The sequence below is a fragment of the Gossypium hirsutum genome, chromosome A05 (genome assembly GCF_007990345.1).
Source record: "Gossypium hirsutum isolate 1008001.06 chromosome A05, Gossypium_hirsutum_v2.1, whole genome shotgun sequence".
NCBI lineage: Eukaryota > Viridiplantae > Streptophyta > Magnoliopsida > Malvales > Malvaceae > Gossypium > Gossypium hirsutum.
This window is the reverse complement of record NC_053428.1, coordinates 32,057,349-32,083,080: the sequence shown is the minus strand read 5'-3', so window position 1 is coordinate 32,083,080 and position 25,732 is coordinate 32,057,349. Positions and strand designations below refer to the sequence as shown.

General features: G+C 30.7%; 1 long non-coding RNA gene across 1 annotated transcript; it reads left to right on the top strand.

The window, feature by feature from the left end:
- The first annotated feature begins 117 nt into the window (after positions 1-117).
- On the top strand, positions 118-3,186 carry LOC107961216 (uncharacterized). Its single transcript, XR_001701221.2, has 4 exons — positions 118-328; positions 1,941-2,025; positions 2,775-2,872; positions 3,007-3,186. It is a non-coding gene; the product is annotated as an uncharacterized lncRNA (long non-coding RNA).
- Positions 3,187-25,732: the final 22,546 nt, after the last annotated feature.

Below are 25,732 nucleotides of genomic sequence, written 5' to 3'. Positions count from 1 at the left end.
TTTAAAGTTAAAATTTTAATAGAAAATTTAATTTGATAATTAATTTTTACTTTACGACTTAATTTTAAACTACTGCTTCTAGTTGTACTTTTACATGTGCATTATGCATAAAAAAACATGAATTCTGAAGTAGTATTTAGTGGATTTGGGATCTAATACAAAATTTGGGTTTTTTTTTCTTTCAAAATGTTCTTATTTTTTATTGGGGGTGATGTATAAGTACTGAAACAGCACCAAGAAAGAACATATATGTTCTTTTACAGGGAAACTGGACCTGGGAACATGCAAAACTTAAAGCTAGAATGCAGACTTTACAAAGAAGCCTGAGGTACCCCCCAATGGCTTCAAATTTCAGACACATTCAAGGCATGCATCTTTCTCTTTTAATAAATAATTAATTATATTTCTAGGCATTACGAAGGAGAAGATATCTAGAATTTGAGTCTTAGAGAGCTTCAAAATTTGGAGCAACAACTTGATTCTGTCTTTAAACGCATAAGATCCAAAAAGGTTTAAATCACTCCAACAATATATATACTAAAATATTATTTTCCTTAGTAGGGGTGAGCATTCGATCGAATCGAATCGAATCGAAAATTTTCGAGTTAATCGAGTTTTCGAATATCATTTTATCATCCTAACTTTATTTGAAGTTTTCTCGAATCGAGTCGAGTGAGATGAAATTCGAATCGAATATATTTGCTCGAGTTAAATTTTAAAAAATAATTTTGGGTCCTTGTAACCATTATCACCCATCGTAATAAAATTTGTCCACCTTAATCAAATTTTTTATTAACTTTCATCACTTCATAATTTATTTATTAATTTTTTATATATTGGTTAGCTTCTTTGCTTGCTTAGTTGTTTCAATTATCTTCAGATTCTTGTCACTATGTATTTTAGAATTAAAAAATATATTAAATGTAAAAATATGATTTTTTTAATAAAATTTATTTTAAAAATAAAATGTGAAATTGATACCAATATAAAATTTTAACACGAATATTTTATGGCATAATTAATAATTCAATTTTAATATAAATATTCAATATGACTAAACAATTCAATAATATAAATAATATAAAATGTGAAATTTAATAATATAATATAAATAGTAGATATAAATAAAATTATTACTATTTATGTTTAGTGATTTTTTTTGGATAATTTTGATTTTTTATTTGAGAGTAAAGGGTGAGAAGTAAAAGTTTAGGAGGAAAATAAAAAGTTTTGGGGAATAAAAGTTTGAGGGAAAGTAAATAGGGGGAGTAAAATTTTGGAGGGAAAATATTAAAAAAAAATTGGAGGGGGGAGGGTTTGGGATAGATGGGAGGTGGGATTGGAAGGGAATAAAAGTTTTAAGGGAAAAGTGGGAGGGAGTAAAAATTTTGGGGGAAAATAAAAGGTTTTGAGGGTTTTTGGGAGTAAAATTTTGAGAAAAAATAAATGGGAGAGTAAAATTTTGGTGGGAAATAGATTTTGGGTAGATTGGGGGGTTGGGAGGGGAGGGGAGTAAAAGTTTTGGGGGGAAAGTGGGAAGGAGTAAAAGTTTTGAGGGAAACGTAAAAAGGTTTGGGAGTTTGGGGTAAAAATGTAAAATATTATACTTTGATATTCGAATTATTCGAGTTATTCGAATTCGAAAACTCAACTCGATTCGAACTCGAAATTCGAAAAAAATATTCGAGTTGATTCGAATAACTCGATTCGTTTAACTCGAAATTCGAATTTTTTTTCGATTTTTTCGAGTCGAATCGAGTTTTGCTCACCCCTATTCCTTAGTGTAAAAGATTTTCATGATTTATATTTTAAATCACTCCTTGATCACCATGTTTTCCGAAGGTAAAGTCATTGATTATATACATAAATTCCTCAAAAGATAAAAGAATACCAAAAATCTCAATATTCAGCTTTCTTTTTTCTTTTTATGTTATGAACAGACAAGAAATGTGATGCAGATGATTATATTCTCACCTACCAGGACAAAGAAGGAGAATGGCTGATTGTAGGCGATATTCCATGGCAGTAAGAATATTTTTCCTTCCTTTTCTTGTTAATGAATCCTAAAATTATATTTAGTAGTAAATGTTGCAAATTGAAGTGTTTAAGTACTGCAATTTGAAGTGTTTAGTTGCTGGAAATTGAGATGTTTTATCGTTGTAATTGAGGTGTATAAATGTTGTTAATTGAAATGTTAAAGTGCTGCAAATTGAAGTGTTTTAATGCTGTAAATTGAAGTGTTAAAGTGCTGCAAATTGAAGTGTTTGAATGCTGTAAATTGAAGTGTTTAAATGTTGTTAATTGAAATGTTAAAGTGCTGCAAATTGAAGTGTTTTAATGTTGTAAATTGAAGTGTTAAAGTGCTGCAAATTGAAGTGTTTGAATGTTGTAAATTGAAGTGTTTAAATGCTGTAAATTGAAGTGTTAAAGTGCTACAAATTGAAGTGTTTGAATGTTGTAAATTGAAGTATTTAAATGCTGTAAATTGAAGTGCTTAAATGTTGCAAATTGAAGTGTTTAAGTACTGCAAATTGAAGTGTTTAGTTGCTGGACATTGAGATGTTTTATCGCTGTAATTGAGGTGTATAAATGTTGTTAATTGATATGTTAAAGTGCTGCAAATTGAAGTGTTAAAGTGCTGCAAATTGAAGTGTTTGAATGCTGCAAATTGAAGTGTTTAAATGTTGTAAATTGAAGTGCTTAAATGTTGCAAATTGAAGTGTTTAAGTACTTATTTTGGGTTTTTTAACTTGTGTGATTATTTGTGTTTCTAGCTGTTGGTTTCAATTAGATGAGGCTAACATCTCCATCACCGGTGCATAGAGGTATCTTCGCCACGTTCCTCGCAGGTTCAAGACAGGTTTCAGGGAAGGTAGGAAAATGCTAATGTCCTTAGGCTCATTGCTTTCTGATTTTAGTTCCATTGCGTATTTTTGTTCTTGTAAGAAATTTTAGGTTTTTTTTTCTTTCAAAATGTTCTTATTTTTTATTGGGGGTGATGTATAGGTACTGAAGCAGCACCAAGAAAGAAGGTTGCAGCAGCTTCTGCTTAAAAGGCAAATTGTAATGGTATGAGGTTTTGTTTTGGATGAAGTCATGTTTATGAGGAAACATTTAGTGATGAAGAGTGAAAGTATGTTCCATTGGATGCTTTTGTAACGCCCCAATTTTCGGGAATTCTGTGAATATTGGCATAGGTTTAATTATGTTAGTGGGCCTCTAGAAGGCCCAAGCTTAAGATAAAACCCGGCAATTTTAGTTAATTTTTGTTCCATAAGAAAAAGGGGGTGAAATTATGAAATAGGACCTATGTGAAAATGTTTGAAAAAGCTATAGGCTAAATTGAAGTGGCCAAATAAATAGGAGTGCAAAATAGGAGGATTTGCATGAGAAACTTCCCATTTTACATGAAGTGGCCAGCCATCATGTTGTTGTAGACAATATGAGCACTTGATATCCATAATTCATGGTACAAATTGATAATGGGTTAGGTAAATGTTCCATGATAATGGATTAGGTAAATATTTCATGATAATGGGTTAGGTAAATGTTCTATGATAATGGTTTAGGTAAATGTTCCATGATGGGAATTTCATGTCTTTTGTATTAAAGAATTAAATGGATGAAATATGAAATTTAATTAAAAAAAGGGGGTGAAAAGAACAAAGTTTTGTCCATCTTTGTTCATCATAGCTTAAAGTTAGAGAAGAGAAAGGAGAGGAGAAAGCTCTTGAATGTTCGGTCACTTGGGGAAGAAAATTAAAGGTAAGTTCATGGTAGTTTGCTTCTATCTTGATGTTCATGAGTTCTTCTTGATTCTACCTTAACTCTTGAAGCATATTTTGGTTTTTGGTTGTGTTGTGAGCATTTGGTCATGAATTAAAATGAAGGAAATGGTTGTTGTTTCATGTTCTTTTGATGAAAAATGGAAGATATGTGAAGTTGAGCCAAACAAATAAGCATGCATGTGCTTAGATGCTAAGGGGAAAAATCGGCTAATATGTTGTGCTTTAAAATAATGAAATGGAGATTATACTTAAGTAAAATCATAGATATGTGATGATTGATTGGTGATATACATGTTTAAAAAAAAACATGCATGCAAGTTATGTGTGAAAGAGTGATTTGGTAATAAATCTGCTTGAGACAGCAGCAGTAACGTGACTTTGAAAAATCACCATAAATTGTGGGAGATGAATTAGAAGCTGAATAAATTATGTAATTAAAGCTTGTTGAGTCTAGTTTCAAATGAAATAAACGAGAACATATTTTGAATTCTGTAGAATGAGAAATTTGATTCGTAATGAAGAGTGGTCAGAGTAGTCAAACAGTGAAACATGCGAAACTTTGAGAAAAATCTGGTATTGATTGGCCAAACCAAAAATTCTGAAAATTTTATGGATATAAGATATATGAGTCTATTTTCAGGAAAAATTAACGACACTTGATTTGGACTTTCGTAGCTCCAGTTATAAATGATTTAGTGACTGTTGCTCAGGAAGACAGCTTGCAGTGAAATTATGATTATGTGGTAAACATTGACAAAAATTTGTTAATGAGTTGCTTATTGATTTCTTATAAGCTTACTATGATCTGTTGGTGTGGTTGGCCGAATATTGTAAGGGGTTAATACGTAGTTTGTATTTGAATAGTGAGATTAACGTGTTAGTAATCCAATTGTAGGCGGTTCGTGTGTGGATCTCGTCAGCATATCGTCGCAAACAGGTGTGTAACTAACACCCTCTTTCTTAGTTTGGATCGGCAAAAGTCGAAAAGTCGAAATGCTGAAAACCGGTATTTTGTAGATTTGCAAGTGTGCGAATGCTTGTGAGGTAAATCGATTAATGTTTTTGGTAAGCTGCAAAATTTGGACTGCAAAGTGCATGATTTCTGTGCTCTCGATATTTTTGGGCTTAATGGGCCAAAATTGGAATGATGGGCCAACGGGCCCAATTCGGTAAGAACCCTCGGTACGTGATTCTGTTAGTACGTGAAAAGTAGGAATATGTATGAAAAACCCTAAAATAGATAAATTACTAAATACCTTTAAAAGTGGAAAATTTACAGTTTTACTCCTAGTAGATAAATTACCGAAATAATCCTAGGGTTAAATTGACCTAAATGCATGTTTGACTGTTGTTATTTACTGCATGCCATGTTGTTATTATCTGATGCATGGGATTGGGATATTGACGGAGGAAGTACTGAAAGTGGCTTGTCCACGTACTGGAGGCTTTGCCTCAATTTACTGTTAACTGAGCAGCAAGGCTGCAACTGTGGAGTGTTGGGCTGGGTGGGTTGAGCTATTCCCCACATGGAGTGTAGGGCTGATACGGGTGGAGTGTAGTGGTTGGTGGGTTGAGTAGTCTCCCCAAATGGGCTTGCATATGTTATTGATGTTGCATGTATTTTGAAATGGGCCTATGGGCCATATTGTTATCTGAATAAGGAGCTAAGGCCCAGTTTATTGTAATCTGAAAAGGGCTCTTGCCCAGTACCACTGTTACCTGAATGGGCTTAGGCCCAATGGGCTGGAGCTGACTTGGACTTTGAATGGGTTTTCCTTACACACTGAGTTTCCCCAAACTCACCCCTTTTATTTTCATCCACGTAGGAAATATAGTGGGCTTGGAGCTGTGAGGGAATTCGGAGTGGCCACCTGTTCTAAAAGTTTGATTTTCTTCTGGTGAACTGGACATCCTTTTATTTACGTTTGAAGTTTTGGGTTTTTAAATGTAATAAGGCCGCTTAATTATTTTTGATGGTTTTAATATGTATTACTAAGATAGGTATTACTTATTTTAATTGTTGAAATTGGATAGCTTTAGGGCGTGTTTTCAAAAATAACAATTGATTTCAAAATAACACGACAACAAGCAAAGCTTCCGCAATGAAAGTATTTTCCAAAATTAATCACTTTTCCTAAAAATGACTTAATCAAATCGGTTTCCTAGAAATATCCATGACGTTAAGGTGTGGCAATGGCGGTATGCATGTCTAGGATTGGATCCGAAGGGAGCTTGGTACTTAAGCAGTCCGATGGACTCACCACCTCTTTTCCGGTTTCTTACCTGGTGCACAACTTCCATTCACTTTAACCTATAATGAAATTATCTTTTAAAACACTAAGTAGGTTTTTCTGGATCAACAATATAAAATGTTTTGAACGCTTCGATGTGGCATGTCGGATCCGGCCATAACGTCTGGGCCGGGTTTGGGGTGCTACAGCTTTAGTTGTTATTTAGTTTCTATTTGAATGTAGCTGTCTTATATTTTGAACATTTATTGGAGCTAATGTTTGACTCTTAATTTCTTCATTGTCTTTTTTTTTAACTTGATCAACGTTCTTGTTTCGTTAATTTAAATTCATTAATTTTTATATTTAGTTTTGAATTTTAAATTTTAATAGAAAATTTAATTTAATTAATATTTTTATTTATCCTTAAAAGTATATAGTTTAAAGTTCAAAATTTAAAAATTAAACATAATATAATATTTATCATAGAAATAAATATTATTTAATTAAAATAATTTTTTTAAAGGTAATATTTTTTAGCGGCGTTTGTGAGAAAAGCGCTGCTAAAGGTCCATTTTATAGCGGCGTTTGTAGGAAAAGTGCGCTAAGAGTCATGACTTTTAGCGGCGCTTTTTCCACAAACGCCGTTAAAACACTTACTTTTAGTGGCGCTTTTCTCACAAACATCGCTAAAAACCATGACTTTTAGCTACGTTTTTTAGATAAACGCCACAAATTTTTACGGCGTTTCCTATAGCGACGTTTTTACGGTACTTGTAAAAACACCGCTAAAGGCTAAAAAAAGCGCCGCTAAAAGTCTGTTTGTGCATACTCTTCCAAACAAGACCTTGGATCCACAACAAAAGTTAATTACATTATGATTACATCAGTTTACAGTTAACGCTTCATTCCATATCAAAAGTTAGCATTATGATTGTAAAAATCCAAGGAAATTCGAGGTTGTCTAAACTTATATTAATGCTTCTACTTTTTAGTACTTAGTGGATTATTATTCTGTGTGGCTTCATAGCCATTAATGATTCTTTATTGAATTGCTAAAATAATTCTTGCGTCTCCTCTTTTTTTAGTTTTACATTTTATTCCTGCGTTGTTATTATAAGGGCAAACATATCACCCAAACATTTTACTACTGCTTTGATTTATTTTATTAAATTATTTTTTAAATTAAAATTATACTTTATCGATAATTTTTTTAATGTATAACTTATTTTCAATCTTAATTGTTTTGAATTAATTTATTTTTGGATTGTATAGATTTGGATTACTTTTTACTCTCAAATCACATTAGATTAAGGTTTTCTTTGCATGAAAAAAGAAAGCAGTTCATAGCTTTTAAAGAGTATATATATATTTTTCCTTTTTATACTTTTTATGTCTTTTTATAATTTATATTTAGAATTTAGAGTTTTTCTTTCAACAATATAATTTTGAAAGTTTGAATCTTTTTCTCTCTCTAAAAGTGAATTGTAGCCACCAATACTTATAGGTAAAAAGTATTTTTTACTGACACTAACAAGTCCTTTGGGTTACAAGGGTGAGATTGCTTCACCTCACCACCCCTTTTTCCTTTCCACTGGAGCATTAAGCTTCGGCTGGTATAACCCTCCTCCATGGAGGAATTTTTTTTTTACCACTTTGACCCTATAACAGGTTGGTTCCTTCACGTCAGTGACACCTTGATCCAATATTACCATTGTTTAGATTCATTTTGATTGTTTTTACTTTTAATTATTTTAGTTTTATTCATTTCCTTATTTTAAATATATCTTTCATTTAGTTAATTTATTTTAAATTTTTTATTTAAAACCTTTAAAATTTTGTATTTAAAATAAATTTATAAATTAGTTAATTAGTTAATTATTGAACATATTTAAATAAACTAAAAATAAATATACTATAATTCTTTTTTATACAAATGTCAATAACTACTTATGCTGGTTGAGTTTTAATTCGATTGGCATCGACATTATTATTAATGTAAGAGGATGTTGGTTCGAATGCGTTGGAGCGCGTTATATTCCTATTTAAATGCTCTAAAACTCAATCATCAAAATATATTATAATTTTATATCAATGGTCATTGTCATTTTTAGCTCAATGCATCCAAAGACATATTTTACCACCAATTTTAATTTCATTACTATGGTAACTAATGTTACTATCATCGTTATTTTTAATCTCACCAGAACTAATCTCATTAGTAATGAAATATAATAGAAAATTTAAATTATTTTATTTTTATGAAATTATTAAAAAAATATGAATTTGTAATTTTATTTAATAAAATAATAACATGTATCATAATACTTTTTATAAATATTCTAATTAATTATATAATTATTTTAAATTATTTATTATATTAAATGATAATTATTTGTAATTATTTTTTATAGTTAATACATCTATTGTAATATAGGAAAGTAATCATAATTGATACGTCTAATACAAATATATGATGGAAGCATGACCTAGAATTAGGTATAATAGCAAACCAGATAAAGAATTGATGTTTTATTTTTATGCATGAATTGAATTTTAACCATTGAAAATTAAGAATTGAGCATTTTTATTAACAGATTACACAAGGTTTTGACAATTACAAACTTTGTCATCACCATGATTAAGCAATTGTCAAGAGCTGAAAATGGACCAAAGATGTCTAAGAACATTGCTTGGCCAAATACTTAGTAAGGCTTTGAAAAGTAAGCTCATCACAAGGCAGTAGAATCCTGTTCTGGTTATTGAATCCGTACTCTTCTGCAGCTTTATCAAGCAATTGCTGGAAGATAGGGTTGTTGAGGAACGATGTGGGAATTACAAACCTTGTCATTTCAGTGCCTACATATACCACAAAATGGCCCTTCGGAGCTCTACTCCTTTTATCAACCTCTACCTTCTTTCGCATCATCACTCGAGAAAAAGAAAACTGAAAAGAGTGGGAATGAATTATAGATACTTATATGTATTCAATAGAAAAAAATGAAAGATGTTTGGATTAATTAAAAGGGAATGCTCTACAGTATATATATAGAGAAGTTGGGAGGTGTGGCTTGCCTTCATTATAATGGTAAGATAAGGATGTAAAAGCTTTGGTTTTGAGAGAGAGAGAAAGAGAGACAGAGATTGATGGAGGGTCAGGCAGACAAGTAAGGATTGATTTTGATTATACTGTTCTTCTCTCTAGCTACAATTAAATCCCCGGGACAACTGTTGCTAATGTATGGAAGCTGTGATTTAGAAAAGTATCCCATGCAAGTTAAACTGAGGGTAGTTTTAGACATGAAGAGTTATTTTGTTTTTTTGTTATTTGGTATTTAAATGGTTTACATTTAAGTTTTAATGGATTTCTATTTTTATACATTATCAAAATATAAATAAATTTATACATTGAGCACTTCTTTAAAAACCATTTTCAACTTAATAACATCACATCATTTAACATAGTTTCAAAACACGTGATGTCGTGTTTCTTCCATGAATTATGTCCTGCTAATTGTTTCTTCCATGCAAAATTCATGTTGCAAAATAGACTTGTTATACTTCTATGTGATGTGTAGGCCACGTGGTAGATTACTGGTCTTTATATGGGAGGTAGAATAAAAGAAATTTTAGTATACGGAATGCATTCATATTTATTTGCTTTTATATTAGTAGTTATTTAATTATTTTTTTATCACCTAATTATGAAAAATAGTCACTCAACTATAACTTCATCTTTTTTAGTTATTCAATTATTTTGGATTTTTTTGTATTTTTATTTTTACATTAGTTAGATAGTGAACAAAATTTGAATAATTAGTTGACTATTTTGTAACTTTCCATAATTAAGTGATAAAAAAAGTAATTAAATGACTACTAATATTATTTACACTAATGATTTGTTAAGATAAATATAAATGAAATACATTAATCATATGAACAGATTTATACGTTCATGCATGCTGCAGAGTTCATATAAGCCACGTGCCTCCCATATCTCATGAAATTAAGATAAGGTCTGAAAGAAATATGGAGAATATTATACATTGAGAGAAAGAAAGCGAGTCGAGCTCTTTTCACTTGCAGTCTGGTATTGGCATACCCTCCATTCCTCCAACTGAAAAACCACATTTATGATTTACCAATGACAAAAACTTGCCATAAGGTCTTAGAAGGCTTGAAAACGAACTACAACCCCACTTTAAATTATTGAAGTTTCATGTCGGTTATTTGGGCTCCAACTTAACTGACACATCGGCCATCCTATTTATTTTAGCATACATGTCTATATGTACACGTCAACTTCAAACAATTGTTACTTCGAAATCAATCCAAAAGGCATCAGCCATGAAGGCACGGACCATGCAGATGAGGCCGACGTGGAATTGAGCACTAGCTGTAACCAGCTTTTGGTTTTAGGCTCAGCAAGTTGGTAATCAATTCATTCATCCATCTGAAAACACTTTTTTCTGATACAGTACACATGACATGGTATCGATAAAAGAAAGAATGAATCCTTTGTCATATGATAGTACATGGAAGTGATGGAACTGAAAGCGGACTATGGAAATTTAATTTGTCATATATATGCTAATGGTTGTCGGTTTGTGCATTATACATACAAAATTATATTATCATTTTTTTGTGACGTTTTATGGCTTTTTTTAGCTTTTGTTTTTGTAATGAACCTCCTAAAAGATAATAATGGTGAGAAAATTTACATTTTTTTTAACATACTAGAATTACTCATAGCAAATGCGACATTTTTACTTGGTGAAAACTCGAGTTAATCTAGGAATAATTTATACCAAGACGAGAGAAATTGACATGCATTCTTGTTAATATATTGAGGAGATGTTGGAGCCTCACTTGGAGGAATCGGTTGATATGACTTAAACTTAATGTAAGCTCGACGGACTTCGTCCTATTGATTTGAAGGGTAATCTCAAGTAGATTTTTGAAGTCCCGAATCACACTCTAAAGAAGAAGCATCAAGCTCCTTTGTTTCGACTCTTGGCATCTTACGAGGACGTTCAAGAACTTGAGAAGACTTGATATCTCGTTTAGGATCTTGGGATTGATAAGACCTAATATCTCATTCAGAAGCTTGGGAAGACTTAATATTGCATTTAGGAGCTTGGGAAGATTCGATATTTGATTTTTCTTTACAAATAACAAAAGGTTGAGGAGCCAATTAATCATTATTGATTTATGACACCCTTTTCTTGAAAAAAGATTTGATATCTTTGTTGACTATAATTTAATCGAAAAACTTGAAGATTGTAATAATATATTAAACAAAAACATATTAGGAAAAAGAAAAAATAATAATAAGTCAAATAAATAAATAACATAATTTATGCAAAAATATTTACCGAGAAGTCTTCTATATAAGGAGTCAAGATGAAGATAATTTGTATTTTTTTATTTTGTGCTTTCAATCTCGGTATCAAACCCCTTTCTTTTTCTCTCGATAGTGTTGACGCCTTACCATAAGAAGATAATTCCTTTGCAAGACAAACCAAAATACAAAAAAAGTCATTAGTCTAATATGTATGGGTATAAGCCAAATCAATTAATTCTGGAATTTAGTTTTAAAAGTTTAGATTGACTTTAAAGTATATATTTAGTTAAAAGGGATGAATGTTATACAATGTGAACATTAAATCTATAATACATATAATATATATAATTTAAAAATCTGAAAATTTCAAGGTACCGCCCCCGCGTACCCTTGGATCCATCATGATCACGCTCATCCCTATGGTAAAGGCTACTTGGTTCATTGATGAATATTGACCTACTAGTATGATAGGAGGGGATATTAATATTTTAAGATTTAAGGGGTGAAGCCATAATTTATTATTAGGAGGTGAAAATAAAATTCTAAAATTCGGGTCAAATATTAAAAAATTTATTTAAAAATGAATTCTGAGATTGGTGGAAATAATTTAATGATATCGTATTGAATGACCTCATTTTGATTTGTGATGCGTCTAAAATGCAAGTTAGGAATATCAAATGGGTTTTGCCTTCGCCTTGAAACTGAACCTTTTTAGAATCAATGTGGAGAATTCTGAGATTCAGAGATGGGCTGCCTGCATCACATATAATTCAATACCACAATTACAATTTACAACTTATAATTTAAAATAAATAATTATTTTATTTTATAAGAATTATTTTTATTAAATTATTTTTAGAAAAAAAAATAAACTCAAGTGCTGTTTGATAGGCTTTGTAGTTGTACAGAAAGTTTAAATATTGAATTAATGCCTTTTTGGTAAATTAAAAATTTAAATATTAAAAAGTTAAATATGAAAAATTTAATTGTTAAATTTAAGTTATAAAATATATTTGATGTATTACTTAAAATTTATTATTGAATATTATTGGACTGTTTGATAAAGGTAATTTTTAAGTTCTGAAAAAAAATATTTTACATTTTATCCATAATTTTTAAATATTTTATGTGATTTTAAATAAAGTCAAAATTTTAAAAACTTCAAATATAAAATATTATAAATATAAAAAAATAAATATTATATCAAGAATATAGTCAAATCCAAGTTTAAGCTCTAAAGAGAAAATAAAAAATTTAAATGATTTGATTTGTTAATTTTCTCTCTTAAATTAATCGTAAAATTTTGATAGATTTGTGATGCTCGCCCTCCTACCTATGGTTGCCATCAATGAGATCAAAACTTTCGAACAAGCTTTAGCTATTGAATCTGTTTTTTATCCTCCTCAACTCTACTCAATAAAATAAAAGGAGGAAGAGAAATTAAAAAAATAAAAATCGACAATGTTTATATTGGGAAAAAGGAAAAAAAAAGTAGTGTTTGACCCAACCACAAATCTCAAAGGCAAGCACAACTTTAATCGTAGTAAATTTGTTCTAGAAAATAATTTAAAGATATTAATTTTTACTTTTTTCAATCTTAGAATGTAATCTTTGACTCAACTAGAACATGACTGTTAACATTGGGAAAAAAAAGTTCAATCTGCTTAAGTTTTCATATTTTTTCCTTAAATTATTTTATTTATAAAAGTATTATTTTAATAAATAAATATCATGTTAGGAAATGAGAAAATAAATATATTTTGATAATTTTGTATGTATTTTTATTGACAAATAATTATGGTATACCCACAATATGAGTGAAAATAATTATGTAACATATTTATTAAGAATTCACTTATAAACTAAATCTTATTTCAGTTGAATGGCAAGGTCGGGAGAGTGCATTTTTTATGTTTTGGGTTTAGATTTCATCGTAAATTTAAAATTTTCTATATTTATTTAAAAGACAAAAGTATCCTTAAATTAACATTTATTACTTTGTTAAAATAAGGGCATTTTGATAATTTAATAATTGAGTTGGGACTTGGTTATAAAAATTACAAAAATGTCCTTTCGTAATAGAATAAGTCATATTATTCAAGAGTATTTTAATCTTTTACTTTTTTTAAAAAAAATCAATAAAAATTTTGAATGTAATTGAATTTGAACCTCTACTATCTTTGTCAATTAAATATAATCTTTACCATTGAACCAAAGCTTTTATGTAATATAATATTTTCATTTTAATTGTATTATGCATATTTTATTACCTCAATTAATTGTATATATTGATCATTTCATTATATATTCACTATATGTTATTTTTAAGCATAAATTTATGTTTTAAATAAGTGGTTTCCACATGCATATGTGTGTGATAGAATTTTTAGTGATGTATTTACGTGTTTAAATTTCATTTTACTCACAATTTAATCTATTTTTTTTCATTTTAATATTGTACGTAGTTCATATGTTATTATTTATTTATATTATTTTTAAACACCCCTCTATGTTCTAAGTAGGTAATTATCACATACATACTTATGTGGTAGAATTTTTAGTATTAATAATGTTGATTGAGTTGGTGCTAAAAGTTAACTCGACATCGACTAAAAATTAATGACAATACCATGATAAACAATTGTACTCATTAATAGTATTATTATTATTATTTTTGTACAGTGATGGTTCAAACCTAGGCTATTTCTGATGAAGATGAACACTTGGCAAATAGACCACAACTTGGGTTCACTTATTAGTATTCTTAATATTATACATATTTCATGTGTTATTATTAATTAGTTACAAACCATACATTTCAATATTTATTGAATGTTATTTTCAAACACACCTCTATGTTCTAAATTTAGCCCTAGAGGCCTCATTTCTATATTGATATTTAATGGACAATGAACAAGTCCACTCTTACTTTATACATTACTCTCTTGCAATATAAAGAGATGATTCTAAATCATTCTGGGAATTTTAAGGTACAAATTTAATCAAGTGGCGTAGATGGAATTGATATATGGAATAGTATGTTGCTCTGTAATGGACTAAATTACCTAAAAAGGCTCATTTCCAAGTATATTTAAAGAAATGGGCCGATTTCAGTATTATTTACCGGAAAGGGCCGGTTTTGGCAAAACACGTCCACGTAGGAGCATTTTAAGGGGAAATTTCCAGCAAATCGCGCTCCTAGGTGAGTATTTTTGCCATGTCAACACAAAACGCGCTGACGTGGATGCGCTTTGCTGATGTGGCAAAAACGCTCCCCCAGGGGTGCGTTTTGCTCCGTATTTTTTTCCCCCAACGACTTTTTTTTACCGTTGGGGGGTCTAACAGTAAAAAAAGAGAGTATAAAAACCCCCTCCTATTATTTCACACAATATTTCTTAAAATTTTAGCAAAAAAACTCTCAAATTTCTCATTAAATTTCTCAAAGCTCTCTTTAGTTAACCATTTACTTTTTTTTTCTAAACTAGTATTTTTTTATAATTTTAAAAATATTTGATCGTGTTAGCAATGGCCGGGGAATTAATTCGTCTCGATAATAAACATATTTTCGTCGAACAAATGAAAATGGTAAGGGTTAATTTTAATATTTGAATATAATTTAATTTTTTCATTTATGTAATTTTAATTAATTTGTATTTTATAATTTTTTATAACAGTTTGTAGATCGAGTGTTACAATATTATATTCGTAATATGACTGGTCCTCTATCACTGTTGATAGAAAATTACTTGAGGGAAGCGGGTTTCTGGCACGCTGCCACTATAGGCCGGGGGTGTAAGTTAGACCCGAAACTCATCAACGCGTTAATAGAGAGGTGGAGGCCCAAGATGCACACATTCCATCTTCTATGCGGAGAGTGTACTATCACTTTGGAGGACGTCCAGTTACAATTAGGATTGCCGGTGGATGGGGCGCACTTACCAGGTCCATTCAATCTGCTGATTGGGGAGCCATATGCTACGATCTTTTGGGTGCGATTTTAGATAATATTTATGGAGGTTGAATCGAGATGGGCTGGTTATGAGAGACATTCTCGAAGCCAGGTAATGATTCAAATGAAGTAGAAAAAATACGATATGCTCGGGTATCCTTGAGATAATTGGAGGTTCTTTGATGCTGGACTTGTCACGAAACCTCGTACATCTGATGTGGCTGCTGAAACTCGTTGATTAGAGCAGCTAGAAAATTAAGTTGGGGGTCTACCATGTTGGCAACATTGTATCGGGAGATGTGCGGGGTGACGCCACCAAATAAAGCCAAAATCAGATGTTGCTTATCACTACTACAATTATGGGCTCAGTTTTGCTTTCCATTTTTACGTCATCAAATGAACCACTCATATACATTCTCACTCATAATGATGTAATATTTTTATTTCATTTTACAATTATTACATAGATTTAAAATAAAATTATATGCTAAAAATTTATTTAATTAGGTGGAACCATCCGGCGAGTTATGTTGGAATACTTATCGCTCTTGAAAATATACGGCTTCTATTAGACCAACAGTTGGAAGCGCAAGTAAGTATTAAATAAAATATATATACATCAAATAGTCATTTCATATTTAGTATTTAGTATTTAGTATTATGTATATAACTAATATTTTTATTATGTTCATATTTAATAGACACCGTACTAGGATCCGACAATACGAGCAATAATTCTGAAAGAATTCTTTCAAAATCCAAACATTTGGCATGTTAGGGTCCCATTGGTCAACTATGCTACTGTCAAGATACATTAGACGGATAGAGTGTTGCGGTAATTTAGATTTTGACAACCAATTCCCGAGGCACCTGAGGTGCTCGATAATAAACACAAAATTGACTTACGATAAATGAATACGAACTGGCTAGTATTCTTCTCAGAATATATCGAAATTTGGGATAATCGTTATGATCATATACCTACTCGCGAACCGATCATCGTCCTAGAGTTAGCGTGCGCGCCAGACTACATGCCATGGTTTAGGATCCATGGCAAGCCATATTTGTTGTCGGAAGAGTAGAGACGTCGGCAAATCAATGTCGAAAGGGAACGATGGAGCCCTTTAAATCTAAGGAGAAGGGATGATAGCACGGGCCTATCAACAATGCCCACACAATCACCTGCCCAATGCCTCAACCGACAACACCCACAGCACAACCCCTTTAGATTATGTCAGGTGCGTATCCTAGCCTTTATATGTATCCTAACCCTTATATGTTTCCTTTTCCCAGTCCTATGCTAGGTTAGAATTTATAGCCCGGTGCATCTCCTTTCCCGATGACTTCGACTCAACCAATGATATATAGGCCATCATCGCCGGAGGGATCGCACGAGGCACCGTTGCAGAGCTTATCTCATTACCACTCCCCACCGCCTTATGGGATTCAAACACATCCATCGTAGGTGATGCAAACACCTTCACATTCTTTATTCTATCAAGGTGGGTCATCCTCCCAACACCCACAACTGGAGCAACCACAACCCCTGTCGGAAGCTGAACCAAGGAGGAATCCAGCACGTAATCTTCGACCACCCCCATGTGGCATTGATTCCGATCGGCATATACATTGAATTTTTTAATATATTTGTACAAACTGTTTTTATATTGTTTCATTAATAAAATAAAAGTTGTTTTTGAATATTTTAATAGTAAAATTATTTTTATATTTTTATCTTGTGAAACACTTACCAACGAAGTACGTTAAATAATGCAATATTAAGTAATAACATTATTATTCAAAAACCCTAAACACCCATTGATACTGTACCGGCAACATAGGTATGTGGGCCTTTGTACTTTTTTATCTCCTACAAGCCTGTCTTTTTCTTAAAAGAAGTTATGATTTTCCATGAACATGTACCATTTTGCACTGCACATTTGGCCTCAAACTTCTCGGATTTGGATTTAACCACGTTATAGTTAACCCAGTGATTGATGCTATGTTGTTTCAAAGCACCAAGATAACTATCCTTACTGGAAAACTCCTTACCAACTTCCAATTCACCCGAATCTAATGATGAACTTGTACGGTTATGCGTTCTGTGTGGTAGATCTGAAAACTCCAATGAATCATCTATCGATATATTGACATTATGCATGTGGGCTGGTGGTGAGCACGCCCTGAATTGCGGATCATTTTCTTCTTCATCTGAACCCCATTCAACGTCTTCAGGTTCGGATAGAACAGGCTTTGGTTTAGAAAATAATGCAACTTCTGCACCATCGGGGCTGAGTTATCGAGGTGGATCTATATCGGACTCATCATCCAACCCACCATCATCTGTAATGTACGAGGTCCCCTCACCGGTGGACGTCATAGGGAGTACATCATCCCTTTTTGTGGACGTTTCATAACGCCCCCAATCAAATGTGGATTACCAACCATTAGAAGTTGATATCATTCCCGAATACGTATTTTCAGTATCGAACATCGACCCACCGATGTGCATGTTCCATCCACTAACTGAATGTCCTGTAGGAGTTGTGTTTTCCATACTGCCACCAAACACGAGCGCTTCCATATTCTACCTTCAACTAACGAGTATCAGGTAGGGGTCATGTATTTCTCTCGAACAGCAATAGATGTTAAACTCACAAATATTTTATTTGGCTATGAAAATTGTACATATAACTTAAGATAGGGTGATCCACTAGCGAGATAAGTATGCACCATCGGCTTAAAGCTACGACCACCTTTGATATCAAATGAGTCATATGTCACGGGATCAATCGAAGTACAAAATCAATACTTAATAGAAGAAACCCTCATTGGTGTCATTCCGAAGATTTGCCGCCTAATTTTTTTAGGAAACTATGCAAATTCTATACTCTGGTTAAAAACCATTCGCGTTGTGTTTTTCGATAAAAAAACAACGTCGTTCTCGGTATTATGGACCTCATCATCATAGTAAATAACAACATTAATACGTTCACTCATCTTCAATTTCTATTCTGCTTAGCCTCTCTAATTTTTCTTGCTGTAATCTACGCAACCTGAGAATGAAATTCGCCTCATTTATAGCCTAAGGCCAAACATGAACTATTGTAAAAAAAGACCGTCCACATGAGAGCTTTTTTCAGTAATTTTACTGATAGTGCATCCTGCTTGAAGTGATTTTTACACTATTTGTTTAGAAACATCTTCTCAAAATTATTTTTTTAGGAACTACAGTAAAAAAAATTGCGTCTACGTGGGAGCATTTTTCAGTACTTTTGCTGACAGTGCATCCTGCTTAAAGCGTTTTTGACACTATTTGTTCAGAAACATCTTCTCAAAATTATTTTTCAGGAACTACTATAGAAAAAGAGCGTCCATGTGGTAGCTTTTTTTAGTAATTTTGCTGATAGTGCATCCTGCTTAAAGCGTTTTTGACACTATTTGTTTAGAAAGGTCTTCTCAAAATTATTTTTTGGGGTAAAAATAGTCAATTTTGTTAAAAAAACTAAACACAATATTATTTTTTGAAAAAACTAAACCCTAATTTAATTAACTTTAACCTTAAACCCTAATCTCTAATTTAATTTATTTATTTAAAACCCTTAAACCCTAATTTACTTAATTTATTTAAAAATCATAAACCTTAATTTAATTAATTTTTAAAAAAGAACACTAAATCTTGATTTATTTTTAAAAATTTCTAAAACTCTAAACCCTAAACCTAAATTATTTTAGCAAAACCCTAACCCTAAAAACCCTAAACCAAAAAATCCTAGGGACTAAACATGCAAAAAGCCCTAACCTAGAAAAAACACGGAGCAAATCACGCCCCTGGGGGAGCGTTTTTGCCACGTCAGCAAAGCGAGTCCACGTCAGCGCGTTTTGTGCTTACATGGTAAAAACACTCCCCAAGGGTGCGATTTGCTGGAAGTTTCCCCTTAAAAAGCTCCCACGTGGACGCGTTTTGCCAAAATCGGTCCTTTTCGATAAATAATGCTGAAATCGGTCCATTTCCGTAAATATACTTGAAAATGGGCCTTTTTAGGTAAATTAGTCCTCTGTAATGATTTATTTAATTTTCTAATTATATAAATAAGTTATTTTAGTCCTATATGTAAATTTTTTATTCTTTTAGTTCTTAGATTTAGATAGTTTGTCAAATCACTCAAAAATAAATAAAAAAGTTAATGTTTGTTAACTTTGCTGACATGACATACATATAGATTACACATGGATGCAATGCTAACAATTAATTAATTTTTTAAAATTTAAAAATTCAAAAAAATGATAAAAAAGTATTAAAAAGTATACAAATTAAAATATATATATATTTTAAAATATTTTTAATTGTAAAAATTTAATTAATTGTTAAGTGGCATAAATGTGGCCTGTCACATGAATGTTGTATTACAATTTACAAGTTATAAATTAAAATAAATAATAATTTTATTTTATAAGAGTTGTTCGGTAGGCTCTAAAATTAAGTATCAAAAGTTTAAATATTGAATTAAGGTCTTATTTGATAAATTGAAAAATTAATTACTAAAAAGTTAAGTACGGAAAATTTAATTGCTAAATTCAAGTTATAAAATATATATGGTATATTACTTAAAATTTATTACTAAATATTATTGGATTGTTTGATAAAGGTAAATTTTAAGTTATGAAAAAAAAATTATTTTGTATTTTTATTCTTAATTTTTAAACATTTTATGTGATTTGAAATGAAGTCAAGATTTTAATGACTTTAAATATAAATACGATATATTTTTAATAAATTCCAAGCTATTAAATATAAAAAATAAAAAATAAATATTATATCAAGAATAATGTCAAGCTCTTAAAAAGAAAATAAAAAATTTAAATGATTTGATTTGTAAATTTTCTCTCTTAAATTTAAATGATTTGATTTGTAAATTTTCTCTCTTAAATTAATCATAAAATTTTGATAGATTTGTGATGCTCGCCCTCCTCCCTATGGTTACTCTCAATAAGATCAAAACTTTCTAACAAGCTTTAGCTGTTGAATCTGTTTTCTATCCTGCTCAAATCTACTCAATCAAATAAATGGAGGAAGAGAAATTAAAAGAAAAAGAACAATGTGTTAGGATCGACCCGATTAAGCAATGAACAAGAAAAATAGTGGAATAAATTAAAAAATTGAACACACAAATTTAACGTGGAAAAACCCCTCCAAAGAGGAAAAAAAACCACGGGTAAAGATAATTTTACTATAATGGCAAAAGAATGAAGAGTACAAAAGATGGAGATAAAGACTAAACCCCGAAAACCCGAAAATAAAGAACCCTCAAAACGTAAACACAAAATTCTCTAAATATGTTATGAGTTCTAATATCTAATGGGTGTATTTTTCTAAGGTTGTAAAAGAGCCTATTTATAGGCTTAATTCATAGGTCAAATAATAATAAAATAATCGAAACTAATCAGTGTTTTATTGAAACAAGTAAACAGAGTTTAACTGAAAGATTATTTTTCAAATTTGACCGAAAATAGGAGTCATATTTAACAAATCTCCACCTTGACTCATATTTCCACAACGCCATCTTTGCCAAAGCCCGCCACGAGCCTATTTTGAACTATGCAGGGAATTAATTGAGTCAAATTTATGCTTAGAAACTGGAAGACTTCTAGCCTTCAACTTGTACATTGTCAAATCCAAACTAACCCGGGTCTGATTTTCACGAACACAGTGCCCTAACTTTTCAAAACCTGCATCCAAAAGAGAACCTCTCTTCAACGAAACGGTCATACCTTTTTCCCTCCTATAACCAAGTTGCCTCCGCTCCAAACGAGTTGACTTCAACTCCGTAACGGACGAGGGGCGTCCAATTTCACCGGTCACTGTAGAACCTTCCAGAATATAAAGACTGTCAGTTCTTTTACCTTTTAACAAAACGAGAGCTCCACGAGATACTTTAATGCTACTCGACTCGATGTTAATTCTACATCCTTTTAAGTCTAAATACTCAAGGAGATGAGATTCTTTCGTAAATCAGGTACATACTTGACATCTGAGAGTGTCCTAATCGTCCCATCGTGCATCTTAATTTTAACAGCACCAATACCAATTACCTTACTAGATGAATCGTTTCCCATGTGCACAACTCCACCTTCAACCGAACTGTATGTGGAGAACCATTCTCTATTGGAACACATGTGGAAAAAACATCTTGAATTTAGGATCCATTCGGACGTGAGCTTGGAGTTATCGCTTGTTGACACTAACAAGAAATCATCACCATTTTCATCGGCCAAATTAGCACCAGCTACATCTTCCTCATTACTCTCAGTAGCTCTTTTATTTTGTAGTTTATAACAATTTGCTTCGACGTGACCTAACTTTTTATAATAGCGACACCTTTTGTCTCGTTTCTTTGATGCTACCAAAATGGAAGCTTGTCTATCTGTCTTGCTATCCAAATGAAGCTCATTGTCGAGTTTGTCTCTACTCAACATTCACATCTTCAAACAAGAGTTTGTCTCTGCCATAAATCAGGGTCTCCCTGAAAGACTTGTATGAAGGAAGTAAAGAGCACAATAATAGCATAGCTTGATCTTCATCATCAATATGAACCTCAAAGTTCTTTAAATCATTTAAAAGAGTAATGAATTGACTGATGTGATCTCTAAGAAGCTCACCTTAATTCATGCGAAACATAAATAGATATTGTTTCAACACTAAATGGTTAGCCAGAGATTTAGTCGCATAAAAAGTTTCTAACCTTTTCCAAAAGGCAGATGAGGTCTTCTCCATCAATACCTCCTGCAATACCGTATTCGCGAGGCACAACTAGATTGTAGACAAAGCCTTTTCATCAAGCTCTTCCCATTCTGTTTTATTTAGATTCTCATTCTTTTTCCTGGTAACAACCTTTTTCAAACTGGATTGAACTAGAATTACCATCATCCGAACTTGCCACAGATTGAAATTTGTCTCACCATCAAACTTCTCAATTTCAAACCTTGTTGTTGCCATCTTTGAATGAGCTGATCTATGAAAATTGAACTAGCTTTAATACCACTTATTAGGATCGACCCAATTAAGCAATGAACAAGAAAAATGAAAAGTACAAAAGATGGAGATAAAGACTAAACCCCGAAAACCCAAAAACCCCGAAAACCCGAAAATAAAGAATCCTCAAAACGTAAACACAAAATTCTCTAAATGTGTTATGAGTTCTAATCTCTAATAGGTGTATTTTTCTAAGGTTGTAAAAGAGCCTATTTATAGGCTAAATTTATAAGTCAAATAATAATAAAATAATCTAAACTAATCAATGTTTCATTGAAATAAGTAAACAGAGTTTAACTGAAAAATTATTTTTCAAATTTGACCGAAAATAGGAGTCATATTTAACACAATGTTTAGAAGATATTAAGGAGGAGGTTAGCATTCAACAATGCATTTCAAGTGCCGTTCAAATACTACAGTCATGTCACGTCGCTTATCTTTTATCATGCCCATCGACTGTGGTATATTAACTATGGGTTTTGCCATTTCTTAACGTTTTTGCATACGACTACTTCTTAGAATTTTGATGATAGAAATTTGTTTTGTGGTGGCTCATTGGAAGGTAGTTGAGTTCTTATTCATCTTTTTGGGGTTTTACATTATATCCTTTACATGCTGTATTGTTTTTGTTTTAATCAGACAAGTTAGATCTCTGGTGTTTCCTATATAAGGCTTGGGAACCGTGGAAAATATAAATTTAGTTTATTAAAGGATTTGGTAGAGTTACCTAATCTATTATAATTTAAATTTTTTTGGATAAATTTGACTTAAATTTAGAAGATAACTTTATACGATATAATACGAACATGTGTGAAATTTGGAAATAGAAGCAAATTTTTGTGCGTCTATAAAAAGAAAATAGATTTTAAAGGGGGATTATATTCATATGGAAAGGGTATTGTGGATTAGATTAATGATACATGGGGTTTGTTGATGCATGTTACATTGTTGTGCAGGTTTTTCAATGTGGAGAACGATTTGACCCTAGTAAAATGAGGGGGAAAAAAAGGCTAAAAACATCTCTTTGATTATAACATTGAAGAATAAGCTTATAGTGATTCATGGTTATTATGAGCTTATGAGCTTAAGGATGCACAACTTGTTGGAGAAAAGAAAAAGAGAAGGAAATATTAGAAGGCTAGTGTGGGTAAGATGAGAAAAAATGATGGATGAGTGGGCATACAAGGTAAGTCTAGATAGTGTGAGCTGTAGCATATTTCCATGCTCTTGCAGTGATTGTTTGGTTTGCTTCTAATTCTACCGTATTGAGAATTAAACATTTGGTTGAATTGGTTAAGTTATTAGATTATTAATTTGATTGATCCATTTAGATCAATTGAATAAAAATTAAAATATTAGTTCAATTGTTCGGTTTTCAAATTAATTAGTCAAATGATTTTTTTCCAAATCGATATTCTTGTTGGTTTTGGTCTAATCGGTCCAATCAACTAATCCAATCTAATTTAAGTTTTTATAATTTTTTATAATTTTATAATTTATATCAATTTTAATACTTTTTTTATTTTTTATGATTTTTATAGAATTTAATATGTTTTTATAATATTTTAAATATTTTGGTTACTTTTATAATTTGTTAGATTTTTTTTACATCTTTTACAATTCTTATAAATTTTTATAAGTTTATATCAATTTTTATATATTTTAATATTTAATATTTAATTATTTTTGTAATTTTCTTTTTTATGATTTTTAAGGAAAAATATTAGATTAAAATAGAAGTTGACACATTTCATCATATGATTGGTCACTTAATTTATTTTAATGATCAACGTGATCAATAAACTAAGGGACTTAGTTGATTATTTTAATTAATGAAAAAGACTTAATCGAATGCAAATTTAATACAAGAGCTTAATTGATTTTTTAATATTTTAAAAATATATATATAATCCAATGATTTATTATAAATGAAATGAAATTCCTTTTTTTTTACCATTGATTTTTAAAAAAATCCTATTCATCCACAAATACAAAGAAGTACAAACTAAATTATAATATATAGTTATTATAAATGAAATGCACAATAAATTTTTTGGCCCTTTAACTTTATAAAAAATATCATTTTAGCTCTCTATTTAATTTTTCACCTTTTTTAGTCCTTAAACTTGCATTTTTTTTGTCAAGTCACCTTAAAATTGATAAAAAAGTTAACGTTAGGTACATCTTAAATTATTTGAAGATATCCTTTATGCTTTCAAGGGAAGATTGATTGTAATTGAAATGGTATGTTAGCAAGTCTCAATTACTTATATATTGAATAGACTTGCATAGGCTTAATACATAATTTGATACTTGAGTTTAATATTTTTTTTTCTAATGTAGTACTTGTATTTGAAAAAAATTATACGTTTTGATATATGAAAGTAACATTATTAATTTTTTAGTGTTTAATTCGTGTTTTAGAGTTGATTTGTTGAATATTTATAATTAGCTAATAATATTAACCATTAACTTTCATCAAATCAACCCTAAAACCCAAATTAAATAACATTCATCAGATTTTATTTGATAAATTAAACATAAAATTAAACAAATTCACAATTAACACTAAATTCATTCTCTTAATAAAATAATTAAAAATTCAACCCTAATAATATTAGAAACCTTTCATCAAATCAACCCTAAAATTCAAATTAAAGACTAAAATGTTAAATATGTTACCTTTGAATATTAAAATATATAAATTTTATCGAACATAAATATCAAAATGAAAAAAATACATATATTAAATTAGACAAAAAATAATACAAATAACATGTTAAACTTGAATATCAAATGATATATTATAAGTAAGCTTTTAAATTTTTTGTAAATCAGCTTTACAATTCTCTGATATTCACTGTTTTCATAGTGAAGTTCTTTATTATTATGATTTTTATGTGATCTAAAATTTGTGGCAGGTTGAGATCTATTCTATCAGTTTGATTTAGGTACTATAGTGCTTAGACATGTTCAATAGGTTTTGCGAATTGAAGCATAGTGGTTGGCTAGATATGTACCTTGTAATGCCCCAAATTTTAAATGTTTGATTGTTGGGTTCTATTGTAATTAAATTTATGTATTTGTGGCTATGTGCTCTGTGTATGTGTTTGAGGTTAGGGATTCAAGCTGCTCGTTTAGAAAGTTTTGTTATTTTATTCTAAACAAACCTCTACTCTTGAACTATTAACTGGAGCTTAATTCTGCGCAATTTTGTATTAAGAATGAGCTTACTGGTTTAATGGTTAAACTTTTGTATATCCTCTGGACTTATGTTTGAGTCCCTACGTTAAGGAAATATTTTGCTGCCTAGTGAATTTTAAAATTAGTTTCACGTTAGTTCTTTTCTTCTTCCTCTTTTCTTTTCCTTCTTCCTTTCTTTTCTTTCCT